The sequence below is a fragment of the Aquarana catesbeiana genome, linkage group LG03 (assembly GCF_042186555.1).
Source record: "Aquarana catesbeiana isolate 2022-GZ linkage group LG03, ASM4218655v1, whole genome shotgun sequence".
NCBI lineage: Eukaryota > Metazoa > Chordata > Amphibia > Anura > Ranidae > Aquarana > Aquarana catesbeiana.
Genome location: NC_133326.1, coordinates 340,631,950 through 340,655,326, shown reverse-complemented (window position 1 = coordinate 340,655,326; position 23,377 = coordinate 340,631,950). Strand labels below are relative to the sequence as shown.

Here is a 23,377-nt window from a genome sequence, read left to right as displayed (position 1 = left end):
TGTGTCCCCATACACAGGGTGTAGTGTGTGTCCCATACATAGTGTGTAGTGTGTGTCCCCATACACAGGGTGTAGTGTGTGTCCCATACATAGTGTGTAGCGTGTGTCCCCATACACAGGGTGTAGTGTGTGTCCCATACACAGGGTGTAGTGTGTGTCCCCGTACACAGGGTGTAGTGTGTGTCCCATACATAGTGTGTAGTGTGTGTCCCCATACACAGGGTGTAGTGTGTGTCCCATACATAGTGTGTAGCGTGTGTCCCCATACACAGGGTGTAGTGTGTGTCCCATACATAGTGTGTAGCGTGTGTCCCCATACACAGGGTGTAGTGTGTGTCCCATACATAGTGTGTAGCGTGTGTCCCCATATACAGGGTGTAGTGTGTGTCCCATACACAGGGTGTAGTGTGTGTCCCATACACAGGGTGTAGTGTGTGTCCCCATACACAGGGTGTAGCGTGTGTCCCCATACACAGGGTGTAGTGTGTGTCCCATACATAGTGTGTAGTGTGTGTCCCCATACACAGGGTGTAGTGTGTGTCCCATACATAGTGTGTAGCGTGTGTCCCCATACACAGGGTGTAGTGTGTGTCCCATACACAGGGTGTAGTGTGTGTCCCCGTACACAGGGTGTAGTGTGTGTCCCATACATAGTGTGTAGTGTGTGTCCCCATACACAGGGTGTAGTGTGTGTCCCATACATAGTGTGTAGCGTGTGTCCCCATACACAGGGTGTAGTGTGTGTCCCATACATAGTGTGTAGCGTGTGTCCCCATACACAGGGTGTAGTGTGTGTCCCATACACAGGGTGTAGTGTGTGTCCCCGTACACAGGGTGTAGTGTGTGTCCCATACACAGGGTGTAGTGTGTGTCCCATACACAGGGTGTAGTGTGTGTCCCATACACAGGGTGTAGTGTGTGTCCCCATACACAGGGTGTAGCGTGTGTCCCCATACACAGGGTGTAGTGTGTGTCTAATACATAGTGTGTAGTGTGTGTCCCCATACACAGGGTGTAGTGTGTGTCCCATACACAGGGTGTAGTGTGTGTCTAATACATAGTGTGTAGTGTGTGTCCCCATACACAGGGTGTAGTGTGTGTCCCCGTACACAGGGTGTAGTGTCTATACACAGGGTTTAGTGTGTGTCCCATACATAGTGTGTAGCGTGTGTCCCCATACACATGGTGTAGTGTGTGTCCCATACATAGTGTGTAGCGTGTGTCCCCATACACAGGGTGTAGTGTGTGTCCCATACACAGGGTGTAGTGTGTGTCTAATACATAGTGTGTAGTGTGTGTCCCCATACACAGGGTGTAGTGTGTGTCCCATACATAGTGTGTAGTGTGTGTCCTCATACACAGGGTGTAGTGTGTGTCTAATACATAGTGTGTAGTGTGTGTCCCCATACACAGGGTGTAGTGTGTGTCCCATACATAGTGTGTGTCCTCATACACAGGGTGTAGTGTGTGTCTAATACATAGTGTGTAGTGTGTGTCCCCATACACAGGGTGTAGTGTGTGTCCCATACATAGTGTGTAGCGTGTGTCCCCATACACAGGGTGTAGTGTGTGTCCCCATACACAGGGTGTAGTGTGTGTCCCGATACACAGGGTGTAGTGTCTATACACAGTGAGTAGTGTGTGTCCCATACATAGTGTACACCTCCCAGTCGGAGTGGGAGTAGTTAGTCATCATCATCACTTGTTGCTCGGCTCTCCGCCTCCTGGCCGGCCCAATGACAGCTGATTGCTCCTTCCAGGGCCCTGGCAGCCCCCTCTGATCACTGTGCCCAGAGCGGGGAGCCCGGTGAGTAGCAGGGTCCGATCACTGCGGGGAGGTGAGGGGGGCATAGGGAGAGTGGAGGGGACAGGCTCAGTCCTGTGTGGGACTTGTCATTACCACTGTGCATACAACTTCCAGCAACTACTGCTGGAGGGGAGGACCAGATGACATCCAGTTCAGCACTTGTCTGCTCCGCACTGATGCCAGGCTCAGGGAAAAGTGGACTTGGCAACCTCCCTGGCAGTCTGATTTCCATAGATCGCTGGTGTGTGATCGCAGATATGGGGCTGCCTGGTGCTGCCAGGGAGGGGGCGAGGCTATACTCTGCTAAGTGACAGCTCAGCTGCACGACCACTGCACACTGTGATAGCTCATATACTCCCAGTCCCACTGATCACTGTACTAGCTTATATACTCACACTGATCACTGTACTAGCTCATATACCCACACTGATCACTGTACTAGCTCATATACCCACACTGATCACTGTACTAGCTCAAATACCCACACTTATCACTGTACTAGCTCATATACCCACACTGATCACTGTACTAGCTCATATACTCACACTGATCACTGTACTAGCTCATATACCCACACTGATCACTGTACTAGCTCATATACCCACACTGATCACTGTACTAGCTCAAATACCCACACTTATCACTGTACTAGCTCATATACCCACACTGATCACTGTACTAGCTCATATACTCACACTGATCACTGTACTAGCTCATATACTCCCACTGATCACTGTACTAGCTCATATACTCCCACTGATCACTGTACTAGCTCATATACTCACACTGATCGCTGTGACAACTCATATACCCACACTGATCACTGTACTAGCTCATATACCCACACTGATCGCTGTACCAACTCATATACTCACACTGATCACTGCGCCAGCTCATATACTCACACTGATCAATGTGACAACCATATACCCACACTAATTGCTGTACTAGCTCATATACTCTTGCTGATCGCTGTGCCAGCTCATATACTCACACTGATCGATGTGACAACCATATAACCACACTAATTGCTGTACTAGCTCATATACTCACACTGATTGCTGTGCCAGCTTATATACTCCCACTGATCGTTGTGCCAGCTCATATACTCACACTGATCGCTGTAATAGTTCATATATTCACACTGATCTCTGTGCCAGCTCATATACCCACACTGATCGCTGTACCAGCTCATATACTCACACTGATCGCTGTGACAACTCATATACCCACACTGATCGCTGTGCCAGCTCATATACTCACACTGATCGCTGTACTAGCTCATATACTCACACTGATTGCTGTACCAGCTCATATACTCACACTGATCGCTATACCAGCTCATATACTCACACTGATCGCTGTGCCAGCTCATATACTCTCACTGATCGCTGTGCCAGCTCATATACTCACACTGATCGCTGTGACAACTCATATACCCACACTGATCGCTTTACTAGCTCATATACTCACACTCATCGCTGTGCCATCTCATATACTCACACTCATTGCTGTACTAGCTCATGTACTCACACTAATCGCTGTGCCAGCTCATATACCCAAACTGATCGCTGCGCCAGCTCATATACTCACACTGATCGCTGCGCCAGCTCATATACCCACACTGATCGCTGTGCCAGCTAATATAGTCTCACTGATCACTGTACCAGCTTATATACTCACACTGATCGCTGTGATAGCTCATATACCCACACTGATCGCTGTGACAACTCATATACCCACACTGATCTCTGTGCCAGCTCATATACTCACACTGATCGCTGTGCCAGCTCATATACTCACACTGATCGCTGTGCCAGCTCATATACTCACACTGATCGCTGTGCCAGCTCATATACTCACACTGATCGCTGTGACAACCATATACCCACACTAATTGCTGTACTAGCTCATATACTCACACTGATCGCTGTGCCAGCTTATATACTCACATTCATCGCTGTACCATCTCATATACTCACACTTATCGCTGTACTAGCTCATGTACTCACACTAATCGCTGTGCCAGCTCATATACCCACACTGATCGCTGTGCCAGCTCATATACCCACCTGATCGCTGTACCAGCTCATATACTCACACTGATTGCTGTGCCAGCTCATATACCCACTCTGATTGCTGTGACAGCTCATATACTCTCACTGATCGCTGTGCCAGCTCATATACTCACACTGATCACTGCGCCAGCTCATATACTCACACTGATCGATGTGACAACCATATACCCACACTGATTGCTGTACTAGCTCATATATTCACACTGATCTCTGTGCCAGCTCATATACCCACACTGATCGCTGTACCAGCTCATATACTCACACTGATCGCTGTGCCAGCTCATATACTCACACTGATCGCTGTACTAGCTCATATACTCACATTGATTTCTGTACCAGCTCATATACTCACACTGATTGCTGTACCAGCTCATATACTCACACTGATCGCTGTGACAACTCATATACCCACACTGATCGCTGTACTAGCTCATATACTCACACTGATCGTTGTGCCAGCTTATATACTCACACTCATCGCTGTGCCATCTCATATACTCACACTGATCGCTGTACTAGCTCATGTACTCACACTAATCGCTGTGCCAGCTCATATACCCACACTGATTGCTGCGCCAGCTAATATAGTCTCACTGATCACTGTACCAGCTCATATACTCACACTGATCACTGTGATAGCTCATATACCCACACTGATCGCTGTGACAACTCATATACCCACACTGATCTCTGTGCCAGCTCATATACTCACACTGATCGCTGTGCCAGCTCATATACTCACACTGATCGCTGTGCCAGCTCATATACTCACACTGATCGCTGTGACAACCATATACCCACACTAATTGCTGTACTAGCTCATATACTCACACTGATCGCTGTGCCAGCTTATATACTCACACTCATCGCTGTGTCATCTCATATACTCACACTTATCGCTGTACTAGCTCATGTACTCACACTAATCGCTGTGCCAGCTCATATACCCACCTGATCGCTGTACCAGCTCATATACTCACACTGATCGCTGTGACAACTCATATACCCACACTGATCACTGTGACAGCTCATATACTCTCGCTGATCGCTGTGCCAGCTCATATACTCACACTGATCACTGCGCCAGCTCATATACTCACACTGATCGATGTGACAACCATATACCCACACTGATTGCTGTACTAGCTCATATACTCACACTGATCGCTGTGCCAGCTCATATACTCACACTGATCGCTGTACTAGTTCATATATTCACACTGATCTCTGTGCCAGCTCATATACCCACACTGATCGCTGTACCAGCTCATATACTCACACTGATCGCTGTGACAACTCATATACCCACACTGATCGCTGTGCCAGCTCATATACTCACACTGATCGCTGTACTAGCTCATATACTCACACTGATCGCTGTACTAGCTCATATACTCACACTGATTTCTGTACCAGCTCATATACTCACACTGATTGCTGTACCAGCTCATATACTCACACTGATTTCTGTACCAGCTCATATACTCACACTGATTGCTGTGACAACTCATATACCCACACTGATCGCTCTACTAGCTCATATACTCACACTGATCGTTGTGCCAGCTTATATACTCACATTCATCGCTGTGCCATCTCATATACTCACACTGATCGCTGTACTAGCTCATGTACTCACACTAATCGCTGTGCCAGCTCATATACTCACACTGATCGCTGCGCCAGCTCATATACTCACACTGATCGCTGCGCCAGCTCATATACCCACACTGATCGCTGTGCCAGCTAATATAGTCTCACTGATCACTGTACCAGCTCATATACTCACACTGATCACTGTGATAGCTCATATACCCACACTGATCACTGTGACAACTCATATACCCACACTGATCTCTGTGCCAGCTCATATACTCACACTGATCGCTGTGCCAGCTCATATACTCACACTGATTGCTGTGCCAGCTCATATACTCTCACTGATCGCTGTGCCAGCTCATATACTCTCACTGATCGCTGTGACAACCATATACCCACACTAATTGCTGTACTAGCTCATATACTCACACTGATCGCTGTACTAGCTCATATACTCACACTGATTGCTGTGACAGCTCATATACCCACACTGATCGCTGTGACAGCTCATATACTCACACTGATCGCTGTGACAACCATATACCCACACTGATTGCTGTACTAGCTCATATACTCACACTGATCACTGTGCCAGCTCATTTACCCACCCTGATCGCTGTGACAGCTCATATACTCACACTGATCGCTGTGCCAGCTCATATACTCACACTGATCGCTGTGCCAGCTCATATACTCACACTGATCCCTGTGACAACCATATACCCACAATGATTGCTGTACTAGCTCATATACCCACACTGATCGCTGTGATAGCTCATATACTCACACTGATCGCTGTGCCAGCTCATATACTCACACTGATCGCTGTGCCAGCTCATATACTCACACTGATCGCTGTGACAACCATATACCCACACTGATTGCTGTACTAGCTCATATACTCACACTGATCGCTGTGCCAGCTCATATACCCACACTGATCGCTGTGACAACTCATATACTCACACTGATCGCTGCACTAGCTCATATACTCACACTGATCGCTGTGACAACTTATATACCCACACTGATCGCTGTACTAGCTCATATACTCACACTGATCGCTGTGCCAGCTTATATACTCACACTGATTGTTGTGCCAGCTCATATACTCACACTGATTGCTGTACTAGCTCATATACTCACACTGATCGCTGTGCCAGCTCATATACCCACACTGATCGATGTGACAGCTCATATACTCTCACTGATCGCTGTGCCAGCTCATATACCCACACTGAACGCTGTGCCAGCTAACATAGTCTCACTGATCGCTGTACCAGCTCATATACTCACACTGATCGCTGTGACAACTCATATACCCACACTGCTCTATGTGCCAGCTCATATACTCACACTGATCGCTGTGCCAGCTCATATACTCACACTGATCCCTGTGACAACCATATACCCACAATGATTGCTGTACTAGCTCATATACCCACACTGATCGCTGTGATAGCTCATATACTCACACTGATCGCTGTGCCAGCTCATATACTCACACTGATCGCTGTGCCAGCTCATATACTCACACTGATCGCTGTGACAACCATATACCCACACTGATTGCTGTACTAGCTCATATACTCACACTGATCGCTGTGCCAGCTCATATACCCACACTGATCGCTGTGACAACTCATATACTCACACTGATCGCTGCACTAGCTCATATACTCACACTGATCGCTGTGACAACTTATATACCCACACTGATCGCTGTACTAGCTCATATACTCACACTGATCGCTGTGCCAGCTTATATACTCACACTGATTGTTGTGCCAGCTCATATACTCACACTGATTGCTGTACTAGCTCATATACTCACACTGATCGCTGTGCCAGCTCATATACCCACACTGATCGATGTGACAGCTCATATACTCTCACTGATCGCTGTGCCAGCTCATATACTCACACTGAAGGCTGTGCCAGCTCATATACTCACACTGATTGCTGCGCCAGCTCATATACCCACACTGAACGCTGTGCCAGCTAACATAGTCTCACTGATCGCTGTACCAGCTCATATACTCACACTGATCGCTGTGACAACTCATATACCCACACTGCTCTATGTGCCAGCTCATATACTCACACTGATCGCTGTGCCAGCTCATATACTCACACTGATCACTGCGCCAGCTCATATACTCACACTGATTGCTGTACTAGCTCATATACTCACACTGATCGCTGTGCCAGCTCATATACCCACACTGATCGATGTGACAGCTCATATACTCTCACTGATCGCTGTGCCAGCTCATATACTCACACTGAAGGCTGTGCCAGCTCATATACTCACACTGATTGCTGCGCCAGCTCATATACCCACACTGAACGCTGTGCCAGCTAATATAGTCTCACTGATCGCTGTACCAGCTCATATACTCACACTGATCGCTGTGACAACTCATATACCCACACTGCTCTATGTGCCAGCTCATATACTAACACTGATCACTGTGCCAGTTCGTATACCCACACTGATCACTGCGCCAGCTCATATACTCTCACTGATCGCTGTGCCAGCTCATATACTCACACTGATCGCTGTGCCAGCTTATATACTCACACTGATCACTGTGCCAGCTCATGTACTCACATTGGATCATTGATCATACTCCTCATCCAGCAACTTTCATCACAAACAGGATCATTGTTTTGTCATTTATACTTTGTATATTTACTATTTGCAGCTTCATCTAAGTTTTTCTTTTTTTTTTTTTTATGCACATGGGGTCTTATTATACCATACTTGATGTCTGTCATTATGCATATAAGTCTGATAAAATATGTTTTCTTACTACATCTACTAATTCTACTAAATTACTGATTTTTTCATACATAAAGGGGTTGATTTACTGAATCTAAAAAGAAAACAAAAAGAATTGCTAAGCTGCAAATTCATACATTTTGTTTTTGGGCTTAGAGTGCAAAATCTAGCGCAGCTCTGCATATAAACCAATGAACTTCCAGGTTTTTGTCAAAGCTTATTTGGACAAGCTGAAGTTAGAAGCTGATTGGCTACCATGCACAGCTGCACCAGATTTTGTGCCCTCTAGTTTTAGTAAATCAACCCCCTAAGTGTATTTAAGGGCCAGTTCACACCACATGCAGTCTAGTGCATTTTCTTTCTGCATCAAAAATGCATGGACAGTAGGTTGTATGGTTTTCAATGGTATGGTTCACACCAGTGCTTGCAGTTCCAGTGCGTTCCAGTTCCAGAAAATAAAGTAGTGCTGCATTTTTCATTCACTTGACTGTACTGGAACGCTGTAAAACACATCAAAAATACACTGAAATGCACCCAAATGCACCAAAAATGCACCGGAACACACCTGTCCCTATTTAAAGTTAATAAAAAAGAGAAGGGAAAAAAATGCACTGGACTGCATCAAAAACGCACTGGAACGCATCAGAAACACTCATGCAGAAAAGCATCTGAAACGCATCTGGACTGCGTTTTTATGGTGTAAACTGGTATATTGCAGCTTGCCAATTCTTAGATGTGACGGCTGCATTTGTTTTCTTTTTAGTTTTAGTAAATCAACCCCTTTATTTATGATCACGTCATATAGAAAACATTTGCTTTTTACGTGCCCTTGTGGAGATCGCCTTTATTTTAGTGTGAACAAGCCCTGATCATGGCTTTTTTTCTTTTATGTTTACTGGGTGATCTGACTTTGTCTGTTATTTTTCAACTTTTAAGTGGTTGTAAACCCCCCCTGCAAAAAAAAAAGACAAACAAACTCTGTTAGACAAAGGCATAATGCGCTAGTATTTATAGCATTCTAGCTGATTATGAAATACTTACCTTAGATCAAAGCTGTTGCAGTGGCCACCGCTGTGACCGGCAGTTATTTCCGGTTCACTGTGATTGGCCGGAGCCGTGATGACTTCACTCCCGCACTTACGCACGGGAGCCGCCGGTCACGGCACGGCTGCTGAAGAAACGTACGAGCAAGCCGTCTCTTGCATGATGACGTCGGCACAAGCGTATATGGTAAATATCTCCTAAACTGTGCAGGTTTAGGAGATATTTACAGTACCTACAGGTAAGCCTTAATATAGGCTCATTTGTAGGTACACGTGGTGTAACTAGGTTTACAATCACTTTAAGCTCTGCTTAACACTGAATGCAGCTTTATGCTACTTCAACGTGATTTCAAAGCCGCTGGTCAGTGCGATTTCATGTGTTGCCGCCATCTGTGCTATTTTGTGCACAGATATAAAGGCAAATCGCACTTGAAATTGCCACAAATTAGTGCAGGAACCTTTTTCAAATTGGTGCAAGTCAGAGTCGCATTGATTTGAATGGTTCCACAAGCACAAATAGGGTGCAAATTGTCATGCGATTTTGAACTGTCGAATTGCATGACAAGTCGCACCGCTGTGAACAGGGGCAAACTGAACCAACTGGCCAGACAAATTAGCAGTTAGAGGGTAGACACAAACCATTTACAACTGGCAGGGGTGCTTACAATGGTCAGCATGTTTTCATTTATAGAAAACCTTTATCCTAAAAGGAACGACATAGACTGTTTGCTGTAGCTGCTTATAGGGTACTGGCTCAAAGTACTGATTTTTGAACATCAGTATTCCTGGTCAAAACTTCTTGCATTTATTTTGCGTGTATTTGTGTGTATTTGCGCGTGTAGGAGTAAAATAAATTCTAGCTCTCAGAATGGAATTTTAACCTCTTTAAATCAACATTTTATGCACCTCTGTGCGTAAAATACTGACCAGCAACTCAGATTGCTGTATTATTTTTTATTGCATGTTACATGCCTGTGTGTACAGCCACATTGAAAACAATGGGCAGCACACTACCATCTGCCCATAACGACAACCAGCCGGAGTTCTAACCTCTCTATCCAAATCTAGGAAAAAAAATTGTTGCCTTTTTATACTTATCATAGCCAAGTAGGTCCCTGAAGTTATTATGTTACCATATGACCTTCTTTTTATTAGTGTTTAGCTACATTGTTTATTTGTTTATTCTGGAAGTTAGACATCATTCTCAATTGAGTGTACAGTATATTATACTTAAAGCGGTTGCATATCCGCAAAATTTTTTTTTTTTTTTTTTTTTTTACCCCTGTAAAGCAAAAGGCATAATGAGCTAGTATGCACCGCATACTAGCTCATTATGAAATACTTACCTTAGAACGAGGCGTCGGTATCTTACCTGGTCCACGCCGAGGGAGCTGTCATGTTGCTTCGGCGTGTCTTCCGGGTATCGCGGTTCCTGCGCTGTGAGTGGCTGGAGCCGTGATGTCATCACTCGCGCGCATGAGCGCGGGAGATTTCTTACCCGGCAAGGTCCGGCAGTTGCTGGGCCTTCAGCCGAGAATCCCCTGTGCGCATGTGCCGCTGCAGTCAGTGGCACATAGCGAGGGGAATATCTCCTAAACCGTACAGGTTTAGGAGATTTTTTTTTTACCTACAGGTAAGCCTTATTATAGGCTTACCTGTAGGTAAAAGTTACAAAAAACACTATACAACCGCTTTAATTGATAAGAGGGTATTGAAGAAAGGTGTGTTTATATACACTTCAATAGGCCAGAAAATGCATAGAAAAATTGGCATGCCACAATTTTAAAACCGCACCACAACACAACACACAGATCTGGTTTAAGGTGTTCCTATTACACATATTTTTTTTTTGCGTTCCGACATGTACGGTATGTTAAAATGCTAAAGTGTGAACCAGACCTACTTTTAAGCAGCTGTGCTGTTATCTTAAAGGTGTTTGTAATTTTAGCCACTTCAATACCGAGCACTCTCCCCCACTTCCTGCCCAGGCCAATTTTCAACTTTCAGCGCTGTCGCACTTTGAATGACAATTGCGCGGTCATGCAGCACCGTACCCAGATGAAATTTGTAGCATTTTTTTTCTTTCTTTCTTTTCCAATAATTTGTATTGAAAAAAGTTTTAGGCAAACAATGAGGTACAAAATAGTACAAGTACATATTAAACCAAGGTGTTACAGCAAAAATGATCGAAATCAACACAATCTTGTTGCGATAAAACGATACCATATCATAACTACCGTCTACAGCCCTCTACGCCCAAGGGGAATAGGTAAAAACATATAAAACGGCATTTCGACTCTGCCAAATTGCTCATTATTTACAGACATTATGTCGAAATCAGGGTGATATTACAACACCGACTTTTTATGAAAACAAATGTTTGCGTGTTTCAGGGGACACGTGGTAGCATATCAGAGTTGTATACAGGCAGTGCAACGGTCAAGCTGATCTGTACACTATAGGCATAATATGTTAAGTATCAACATATATGGCAATTTAGAAACAATATTCCTATCTGGTGCCTGTATCACTCCGACAAACACCACATTTCCAAACATGGGCCAGGATAAAATGATAAGCCCTTTCATACAGAAAAAAAAAAAAAAAAAAAAAGAACAGTTCAAAATTGTAACTCATGGTAGAAATCGAATGGAGGAGGATGAGAAAGAGGAGAAGAGAGAAGATTTACCACTGATCCCCACGCTCCAGACCACCAGCCCCACCACCCCTATGTGGACTGATCTAGGGGTTCCAGACCTTTTCAAAGGGATGTTGTTGGTCACAAAGGATACTAGCTAATGTCTCATTGATCATGATTAGGGATGAGCGAATTAACGTAAGTTAGACTTGAACATCGGATGTTTGTTTGTTCTAAAACTAACTGAACATATGGGGCGTTTGCGGGAAATTTGAGCACCGTGGAACGCCCCATAATGCACTGCGAGATCGCAGTGCATTGCTGTATGATGATTGACCAAAGCATGCACCTGACCTGCATGCTTTGGCCAATCACAGCACGCTCTGCTGAGAGAGCCATAATTGGCCAAAGGCAGGGTGCCTTTGGCCAATCATGGCTCAGGGGGACTAAGCCCACGTCCCACATTATATAAGGCTGCTTATATAGCGGCCGTGTATAGTGTGTGGACGGAGATAGATTGAGCTAGATTAGGCAGGCAGGTTAGTTAGTGGCAGTGTATTTGATATATATATATATATATATATATATATATACAGTCTAGTATATATACAGTATATGTACTTTGCATTTAGTGTATACTCTATATTCAGTCAATGCAGGCAGTGTAGTTTATATAACACAGTGTATTGAAGTGGTTAAGGGGAACCCTGCGCTAATTTTTTTTTTTTAAAGTGGCGTAGGGCCCAAAATCCATACCAGGCTTTTCAGAACTGAGGTGGATTTTAAGGGGAACCCCGTGCCAAAATGTAAAAAAAAGATGGCGTGAGGGTCCCTGATATCAGAGGGGGCCTATATACCAGCTGTCAAAGCTAAAAGACGGCAGTTGGCGGGACGCCTCGCATGGAAGCAGAGTTTTTCCATTTTTTTTTCTTCTCTGGACCGTCAGCACCGTGATTGACAATGGATTTACATTGCGGAACACTTTTTTTTTTTTTTTTTTTAACCTCCCTGGCGGTATGATTATTTCATATTTTTAATGCTGAAAGCGGTACCATTAGGCGTTTTATATTGTAGGCCTGTAATTCTTAGGAATAACTCACTTAAATCTGTCCAAACCAGAGTCTAGTAGACATCCCGGGTATGATAAAGTTTGAAACACGAAATCATAAATTATAATATAATAAATAACTATAAATAATTATACCAAATAATAATATAATAATAATAAAAATTATTCAATAATGTAATCAAATCAAAAACACTGAAATTTGCTCAGTTGCAGAATTGTCGCTGTCATTACTTTCAGTGTTTGTTGACGGATCTCCGCACAAATCACTATCACTTAATTCTGTGAGTGATTCTAATTTATTATCGCTGTTTTCTAGCTGGTCTAAAACCACTTTTGATGTAAAGGGACGGTTTTGGTTGCTATGGACAATCCCCAGTTTCCAGGCACTGGAGAAACCACTAGGGACAAAAGGGATGTGAAATAATTACATACAGTAATGTAATCAGTAAGATTACAGTGTACTGTATGTATTGTGTGTGTTTCACTTTTTGAATTTGGTGCCGTTCTCCATCCCCATGCGTCTCAACGCTCGCAGGGAATGGAGCCCGGCTCCGTGATGAATCGAGCGGAGGACGAGCCGCTCACACTGCGGGGAGACATCGCAGGATCCTGGGGACAAGGTAAGTAAGCTCTTCCTGGATCCTGCGATGCAATCCCGAGTCTGGTCCGGGGTTACCGCTTTTGGATCTGAAATTCCACCAAGAGCCAGACTCGGGAATACCGCCAGGGGGGTTAATAAAGGAATTGTCAAAAACTGTCTCCTGTCGTTTTTACTTTTTTGACATTTTTTGGTGAATGGGTAGGGGTACAATGTACCTGATACCCATTCACATAAGGGGGGCAGGATCTGGGGGTCCCCTTGTTAAAGGTGACTTCCAGATTCCGATAAGCCCCCCACCCACAGACCCCACAACCACCGGGCAAGGGTTGTGAGGATGAGGCCCTTGTCCCCATCAAAAGCACCCTCCATCAAAAGGGACCCCCAAAAGCACCCTCCACATGTTGAGGGACCCCCATGCCATTTTTTTATTTTGGCGTGGAGTTCCCCTAATATCCATACCAAACCCTGGGGGGGGGGGACCCACGCTGTTTTTTTCAATGATTTTTTATGTATATTGCCGGGAGCCGACAAAATATTACAGCTGCAAGCAATTTTCAATGACAGTTTTTCCTTTAGAAATGAAAATTTTCTGCGATACTGTTATAAACATGGGAAAGATGTGCTACTTTACAGGCAGACTAAGGGGACCTCTCAGGCACGATATTTAAAGGAATATTTAATTTTTATTGTTTCACTTTAAGCATTATTAAAATCACTGCTCCCGAAAAAACGTCCATTTTAAAAACTTTATTTGCATTGATACATGTCCCCTGGGGCAGTACCCAGGTTACCATATGCTTTTTATGGCAATAACTTGCAAATAAGCCTTTAAAATTAACACTTTTGATTTTTCATGTTATTGTCAAATAAACTTTAACGGTGTTCGCATGCTCGCACTAATTTTTTGTCTGTTCGCATTGTTTGCTGCGAACCGAACCAAGGCGTGTTCGGCTCATCCCTAATCATGATCCAGGAGATTTTGTTTTTCATTATGGTAATCTTAGCTGCCAGAAAGATAAAGAAGGCGAGAGTCCTGAGATTTTCAGGTAACTCACTTGATAGGTCAGAAAATAGTGCCGTCTTAACATTTTTAGGAATATTTAATCTGCTCACTGAATACACCAGGTTGAATATTCTTGTCCAGTACCGTTTTACTTTTGGGCATGTCCACCAAATGTGGAGCATGCTTCCTTCCTGACCACAGCCCCTGAAACAGAGGGTACATTTTTGCCAACCTTGTGGATACAAGGTACCATCGTGATAATACCTTATAATTACGCCTCCACCAGGGAAGTATTTAAAATTCCCCTGTGCACCATGATCGACCACCGGAACCAGATGTCCTCATCTATAGTTTCCCCCAGATCTGACTCCCAAGCTAGTTGGTAAGAGAAGACTTTAGAACCCTGTTCTGCAAACAGAGTATACAACTCTGATATGCTACCACGTGTCCCCGAACCACGCAAACATTTGTTTTCATAAAAAGTCTGTGTTGTAATATCACCCTGATCTCGACACAATGTCTGTATATAGTGAGTAGTTTGGCAGAGTCGAAATGTCTCCTATGGGGGCATTTTTAAGTCTCCAGAAAATACGAGGGATTTCTAATTCCTTTATGGTCTATAAAATGAGCTATTCTGTGGAGGCCTTTGTTAACCCACCATGTGAACTGTTGCGGATGTTGCCCAGTGGAAAATTGTGGATTTCTGAAAATGGGGACCACTAAGGTTTTTTTTTTTTCACCCAAATAGAGCTTTCTTTTGGTTGTATTTAATCACCACTAAGTTTTTTTATTTTTTGATAAATAAATGAAAAAAAGCCCAAAAATGTTGCAAATAAATAATCTTTCTACCTAAATTTAGGCCAGACTGTAATCTGCAACATTTCTTTGGTGAAAATAACCCAAATCAGTGTATGTTATTTAGTCTTTAGGAAAGTTATAGACAGTGGTGGCCTGTAATGCAGGGTACAGGGGCACCGCCCCCCTATCCATACGTCCAGCCCCCTAATCTACATGTGGGGCGCCGGACGCATGGATTCCAATGTTTTTTTTTTGTTTTTTTCTTGAAGCATGTGATTAGAGCCTGAGGTTTCAATAAAGGGTGGGCACAGGGCGGAAAGCACTGCACCGTGAGCCCACCAAGTTGTGTGACTATAGCAAATTACTATTTGCTAATGTCTTCTTGATTCTTCTCCCAGCCAATCAGAAAGTGGGTCCTGAGACCTGTCACCCGATTGGCCGAGAGGAGAAGTGATCCTATTGGCCGCCAAGGAGGAGGAAGGAGGAGACACGCGGCGGAAGCTGCCGTGATGCCGAGGAGACTCAGGGGAATCCTCCGGCTGTCACTCGGGGGGTTGCCTAGATGAGGTAGGTGCAAGGCCTGTGACCAATCGATTGCGGGGGTTGGGGGTGCATTGTTTGCCCCCATCCCCCCCAAAAAATATACCACCAGCCACCACTGGTTATAGAGTCCACAAACTACACTATATATCTGCAAATTGATCAATCCTGATGTACTGACGGCCTCATCTCATTTCTTGAGACCCGAAAACTCCAGGACAGTACCAAAACCCCCCAAATGACCCCTGTTTTGAAAGAAGACAGTCCAAGGTATTTAGCAAGAGGCAATGTAAGTTTTTTGAAGTTGTAATATGTTTTTTGGGCAAATGAAGAAATGTAAAAAAATATTTTTTTTCACATACTGTCACCAGTACAATACACCGTCATCATATAACTGGTGTGGCAGTGATCAGGGACACCGACTTGTGACAGTATGTAAAAATAAATACTATATATATTTTTTTCCCATTTTTGTTCTTTTTTACTATTTTTTTAATGATTTTTTAATACACTGTGACCAGAGCAATATAGTGTTACCATAGTATCACTATACTACTCTAGGGAAGTCATCAGGATTTTGTATTTTTTTTTTACACATTATGATGACTTATACCAGTGAACTTCACTGATATAAGCAACCATTTTTACTGAATGAAACCATTCATTCAGTGCTTACTATTTTCATTAGCTGTGATTGGCCGCAGCTAATCACATGATACAGATGAGCTCTGATTGGCCCCTTGTGTACCATGAGAGCACTGTGACCAATCACAGCTAGCAACACAAGTGTACACAATGAATGGCTTGAAAGGAAGCCATCCATTGTGTACAACTGTCATGTGCTCTGCTGTGATAGGTCACAGTGATCACATGGTACTAGCAGCTGGCTGGTACACTGGATCAGTGATCGGCTGTGTCAGATGGACCCAGCTGGTGACAGATTGTGCCAGAGTGTGGACCGTGGGACGCAAGCGACTACGTCATATGGCATCCACCCAAAACGATGAATGTCCTGCCCAGCCATCATATTAAAACAGGCTGGGCAAGAAGTGGTTAAGGGCTTGTTCAGACATGGGGGGTAGAAGCATGCAGTTGAGCCATGGTTTTACCGCCCCTCTACCACCCACCTAAACATGGGCATGAAGCTGTACACATGCCACGGCTGCAGGAAAAATTAAATCACGTGTTGCGTTCAGCAGGTGGTACCACAATTAAATGTGACCCAATTAAGTGAATGGGGCTGGGCAGCAATCGCCCCGGAAGTGGGTCGGCATTTTTAGGGTTAAAACAGAAAGTGAGTAGGTGAAATGCCGCCTTGTCTCCACCTGTCAAACTCCTCCGAAGAGCATGTCACTGCAGGCAGAGGGGGCGACAGGAAATGCTGCACTTAGGGATGAGTCCTATAGTTGTAGTATGACTTTCCGCAGTGTACAGTGTAGTATGACTTTACGCAGTGAACTATAAGAAGCTGGCAAGACATTAAAGAGGATGTAAACCCGAAATTTTTTTTTATCCACTTCCCTACCCGCTTATAGTCAAATGACGTCCACAGATGGGATCTCCCATCCTGGGTGGACGTCATATGAGGGCCTCGGGTTCCCGGCCGCCTAGGGGGTGCGCGCGCCCGCCGCGTTGCTCGGGACCCGGTGCGTGTGCCCGGCGGCCGCGATGTCCGCCGGGCACCCGCGATTGCCTGTTAACCGGGCCGGACCGTGGATCTCTGTGTGTAAACACACAGATCCACAGCCTGTCAGCTCAGAGGAGACCGATCTGTGTTCCCAGTACAGCGGAACACTGATCGGTCTCCTCCCCTTGTGTGTCCCCGCCCCCTACAGTTAGAAGCATTCCCTAGGAAACACATTTAACCCCTCCCCGCCCCCTAGTGGTTAACCCCTTCACTGCCTGTCACATTTACACAGTAATCAATGCAATTTTATAGCATTGATCGCTGTATAAATGTGAATGGTCCCAAAAATGTGTCAAAAGTGTCCGATGTGTCTGCCATAATGTCGCAGTCACAAAAAAAAATCGCGATCGCCGCTATTATTAGTAAAAAAAATAAATAAATAATTTTTTTAAAAAAATGCCATAAATCTATCCTGTATTTTATAGACGCTATAACTTTTGTGCAAACCAATCAATATACGCTTATTGCGATTTTTTTTACCAAAAATATGTAGAAGAATACGTATCGGCCGAAACTGAGGAAAAAATTTGTTTTTTTTTTTTTAAAATTGGGATATTTATTATAGCAAAAAGTAAAAAATATTGTGTTTTTTTCAGAATTGTCGCTCTTCTTTTGTTTATAGCGCAAAAAATAAAAACCGCAGAGGTGATCAAATACCACCAAAAGAAAGCTCTATTTGTGGGGAAAAAAGGACGTTAATTTTGTTTGGGTACAACGTCGCACGACCGCGCAATTGTCGTTTAAAGTGCGACAGCGCTGAAAACTAAAAATTGGTCTGGGAAGGAAGGGGGTGAAAAGGCCCGGTATTGAACCTGTCACGGGCATGGCCAGAGCGGAGGCTGTTGGAGAGGACTGTGTGCAAGCCTGTTGCCCACCGATTATGGGCCCTAGCATTTGAGGTGAATGAGAAATCCAGTCTGAACTGTATTAATCGGACTCAGTCATGTATATATTGTATGGGGACTCCTTACTGTATATTTGTGTCCCTGAAGAGGGAGGGGGCATTCCTCCAGCAGCCCCCTGCTGATAAGACTGATTCATTCTGCTGGGACACATCCTGTGAGGAGATGCTGGTGTTATCAACATGTGTTTATGTTAATTGAGAGAGCTGATCACATTAGCCACCAGCCCTGGCTAATAGACGAATGGTCTAGGCTGAGGAGGGGGGAGATTGTTGTTTGTATTGTTAATTGTATTAATGTGTGAAGCTCGGTGCCCACAAGACTGTCATCTGGTCTGGGTACATTTTGTAGTAAATTAGGTCATGTTAATTAGGTTAGCTTTGAGTCATCCCTGCTGTATAAAGGTCTGTGAGATCTCAAAATAAAGGTAGTTCTGATGTACTCCAAGACTGGTGTTGTCTAGTTCTTGGGGTTCCTATGGCCAGATCCATTGGACTCGTGTTCCAGAACTTAGGAAGCGGTATATGACGGAAACACTCAAGCGGAGTGTGGGGCGTTCCGTGACAGAACCCATCATACAGTAGAGTATAAGATTTCCTATCATTTGAGCCCAGTCTTGCCACAGAGAATTAATCCAGCTCTGAGCAATCCTATTTATTGTTCAGTGAGATAAATCTTGACAGAGAAAAACTTTGTCAAATCCTCCCCCTTGCTGTGAGTGACAGGTGATTTACATATCTCGTGCACCAGCCTAAGACACATGTATTATTTTTTAATTCCCTCCCCCACTCCTTTCTTCAGCAGCTCTGCAAGGATTGGCTGTTTCACACCTCAGCATGATTTGGCAACCAAGTCATATGGTTACTTTCCTGTCTTTTCACTGGATGTTAGAGATCATAGCAGAAGTTCAGTGTTAGAAATAAACAGGAGAAAATGCATATTGGCAAGGGGAGTGTAGAGGTGGGCGGTGAGTCTACTGACATCACAACTCCACCCACGAGCTCCAGACAACAGACCCACCCACAGAATCTGCAGTTTTTCGGGTTTAATAACAGACAGAGGGGAGACATTTGACAGGTAAAGATACATGCAGGAGGCATGTATATCCTATAGATAACCCCTATGGCAGTAGTTTGGAAAGGATGACATAGGGTTTACATCCACTTTAAGGCCCGGTTCACACTGATGCGACATGCACTCCGACTTTGAGAACACATGTCGCATGACAAGTCGCACCCCATTAAGTGCAATGGAACCGTTCTAATGGGAGCAACTTGGGTCGTGAGCAGGGGCGTTGCTAGGTCTAGGGCTAGAGCCCATAGCAGCGTAGTAAAGAAAGTCATACGCTTGGGCGGGCATACACATGCATGTACAGTAATATATGTGTGGGTGTATATATATCCCCAGAGAGCCCCCCGCTTACATCAGGGTCCCCAGAGAGCCCCCCTTACATCACCTTACATCAGGGTCCCCAGAGAGCCTCCTCCTTACATCATAGTCCTCAGAGAGCCTCCCCCTTCCATCAGGGTACCCAGAGGACCCCCCCACTTACATCAGGGTTTCCAGAGAGGCCCCCTTACATTAGGGTCCCCAGAGAGCCTCCCCCTTAAATCTGGGTCCCTAGAGAGCCTAGGCCTTAAAATCAGGGTCCCCAGAGAACCTCTCCCTTACATCAGGGTCCCCAGAGAGCCCTCCCACTTACATAAGGGTCCCCAGAGAGCCTCTCCTCCCCTTGGGGACCCCTGCAAAGACTCGGGGCTATTGGCCTCAGATTCTGGGCTATAGCCCCAAAAGCCACCCCCTAGCAACGCCCCTGGTCGTGAGGTTCCTTCACTACTTTTGGTGTGACTTCAGCACAACTTGCATTGACTTCTGTTAAAGAAGTCATATGCAAGTCGTGCTGAAGTTGCGCTAGGTTTTTGGCTTCAAAGTCGGGCAAAAGTCACATGACTTTGAAGTCCTGGCAGTGTGAACTGGGCCTCAAAGTGAACTATCATCAGATATGTTTTTTAAAGTAAATACCAAAATTTGTTTTAAGATTAGCCTCTGCTAATCCCTTGGACAGCAAAATGTAGACTAAAACTAGCCATGCACTAATAGATTTACTCACGTTCGTACAAATATTCTCATTAAGGGCTCTTTCACACAGGTGTTACATTTTAAAGCAGCCTAAAAGCACATTAACGCACCTATAACATTAATGAGCATTTAGGCTTAATGTACACAGGACGTTTTACAACCTCTCCTGTAACGATTTAACTTGACAGATAGTAACCGATGTTTAAAAACAGCAGTTTTGCCATGTTTACATGCCGTGTTTACCCGGGTTTGCGTTTAGAAGCGTTTTTTTTTTTCAAATAGTCAAAAATAAAAAAACGCCTGTAAACGAAATGCATCTAAACGTGAGTTAAAACTGTATTTTGTGTATCTTTTGGAAATGCCACTTGCCAGTAAATTTTTGTGTAACATGTCAGTAAATTTCTATCTGGTAGGTTGGCAACATGCAGGTCAGTAGAGCTTGAAGGGACTAACTTTATTTCATTGGTGGGAAGTCTATTAGATTTTGTAGACCTCATGTGTGCCTTCTTGAATCTTTTCAAGGCTGCATTCAACAGTTTTTATATTTTTTGAAGCCCAATGAGATACTGGTGCTATGGCCGCAATTTATCAGCACTGGACATTTCCACGAGGCCTGATGCACACACACAGTTTAAGGCTGAAAAAACTCACTAGGGTAAAATGCCAGTATTATTTTTCTGCACCCTGGGAGGCACTGGTCCTAGAAGTGAATGGCTGTAGGCACTTGTATTTGGTTATACACCAATGCTGGCCCTAGAAGTGAATGGCTGTAGGCACCTGTATTCGGTTATACACCAATGCTGGCCCTAGAAGTGAATGGCTGTAGGCACTTGTATTCGGTTTTACACCAATGCTGGCCCTAGAAGTGAATGGCTCTAGGCACTTGTATTCGGTTTTACACCAATGCTGGCCCTAGAAGTGAATGGCTGTAGGCACCTGTATTCGGTTTTACACCAATGCTGGCACTAGAAGTGAATGGCTGTAGGCACTTGTATTTGGTTATACACCAATGCTGGCACTAGAAGTGAATGGCTGTAGGCACCTGTATTCGGTTATACACCAATGCTGGCCCTAGAAGTGAATGGCTGTAGGCACCTGTATTCGGTTATACACCAATTCTGGCCCTAGAAGTGAATGGCTGTAGGCACCTGTATTCGGTTATACACCAATTCTGGCGCTAGAAGTGAATGGCTAGAAAAGTTCTAGAAAGTTCTCCTTTATTCAGTAGCAAAGGCACAGATTATGGAGGGGTATATTTAACCTAGACTGTGTGACATGATAACACAAGCAGCCATCACATGCACTTTGCAGTCCCTTCTTTCGTTTTTGTTCATGCTCTGGCTGACACATATTGCCATAAAAGAAATTCACGTCTTTTCCTTGTTCTGGAATTGTTTGTTATTGTTTGTAACCTGAATGTTAGGATTGTGCTTGCTGAATATGGACTTGTAATGGTGATTCAGCAACTTGTATTTCATAAATTTGTTTGCATTCAGTGACACTTGGTCACCAGAGTTCAGTGACATCTAGTCCATTGTTTGTTTCTAGGTTGCATGAGGGAATTAGAATAGAATGTGCAATTTCATCAGCTATGTACCTACTGCCTGTAGGTTTAGTGTTCTTTCTTTAATGAATGTTTTGCAAAACAAATTCTTCCATGTACTATAACAGAGCGGTCCCAGTTCCCAACATTTACACAATTCTTTGGGTTCCTGGACATGCCCAAGGAAGATACGTTTCTCTGCTTCCCTCTCTCATAGCTCACAGAGGCCACACCTGATGAGGCAGAGGTAGCTGGGTTAGTGATCTAGTGAGGGCCTCTTTTGTCAGAAAGAAGTGCCAGAGCGAGCGGGCCGGAGCCTAAAAGCGCTCATTTTCTTCAAAAGACCCATCTGCTGTGGAGAGGCCCTCTCCAGAGTATTGCAGTTCCAGTGGGGTGGGCTTTATCCTCACACCTCAGATCCCTCCAGCTGTTCCCCTGTGTTACCAGAGCTGCCTGGGACTTTACTGTGAGTGACACTGTTTATGAGGATAATTGCAAGTAGATGTTTGTGTTCTGTACTGTTTTACTGAAGTAGTGATTTGCAGCTAGACTGTGGGGCTGATTTACTAAAACTGGAGAGTGCAAAAACTGATGCAGATCTGCATAGAAACCAATCGGCTTAAATTATTTTTGTCAAAGTTTAAAATAGAACTATGGGCAAAACTTTTTTTTTTTATATTTTGGATAGAGTAATGCCCCATACACACGGTCGGAATTTCGGCCCACAAAAGACTGATGAGATTTTTTCGTCGGAAAATGCGACCGTGTGCATGCTCCATCGGTCTTTTGCTGGCAGAATTCCAGCCAGCAAAAGATTGAGAGCACGCTCTCAATTTTTCGGTCGGGAAAAGTTCCTACCCAAAAACGCGATCGTCTGTGGCAATTCCAACGCGCAAAATCCCTACGCATACTCAGAAACAATTCGACACATGCTCGGAAGCATTGAACGTCATTTTCTCGGCTCGTTGTAGTGTTGTATGTCACCGCATTCTTGACGGTCGTAATTTCAGCAAACTTTTGCGTGACCGTCCGTGTGTATGCAAGGCAAACTTGAGTGGAATCCCGTCGGAAAAGCCGTCATATCTTTTTCCAACGAGAAAAAAGATCGTGTGTACGCGGCATTAGGGAGGGTTATGACCCCTATCAGATTTTTTTTTGTTATCTCTGTCCCATTGCGGAGATTTCCCTTCACTTCTTGTCCTGTA

General features: G+C 44.4%; 1 protein-coding gene across 2 annotated transcripts in view; it reads left to right on the top strand.

Moving 5' to 3' along the window:
- Positions 1-1,675: 1,675 nt before the first annotated feature.
- Positions 1,676-23,377, top strand: part of SLC26A2 (solute carrier family 26 member 2) — a 112,809-nt gene continuing 91,107 nt past the window's right edge. The window contains exon 1 of one of the 2 annotated variants that reach the window (XM_073620558.1): positions 1,676-1,807. The gene's annotated coding sequence lies outside the window, so the exon portion shown is untranslated. Of the gene's footprint in view, positions 1,808-22,181; positions 22,639-23,377 lie in introns of those variants that run through there. The other variant, XM_073620559.1, reaches the window with a different exon arrangement.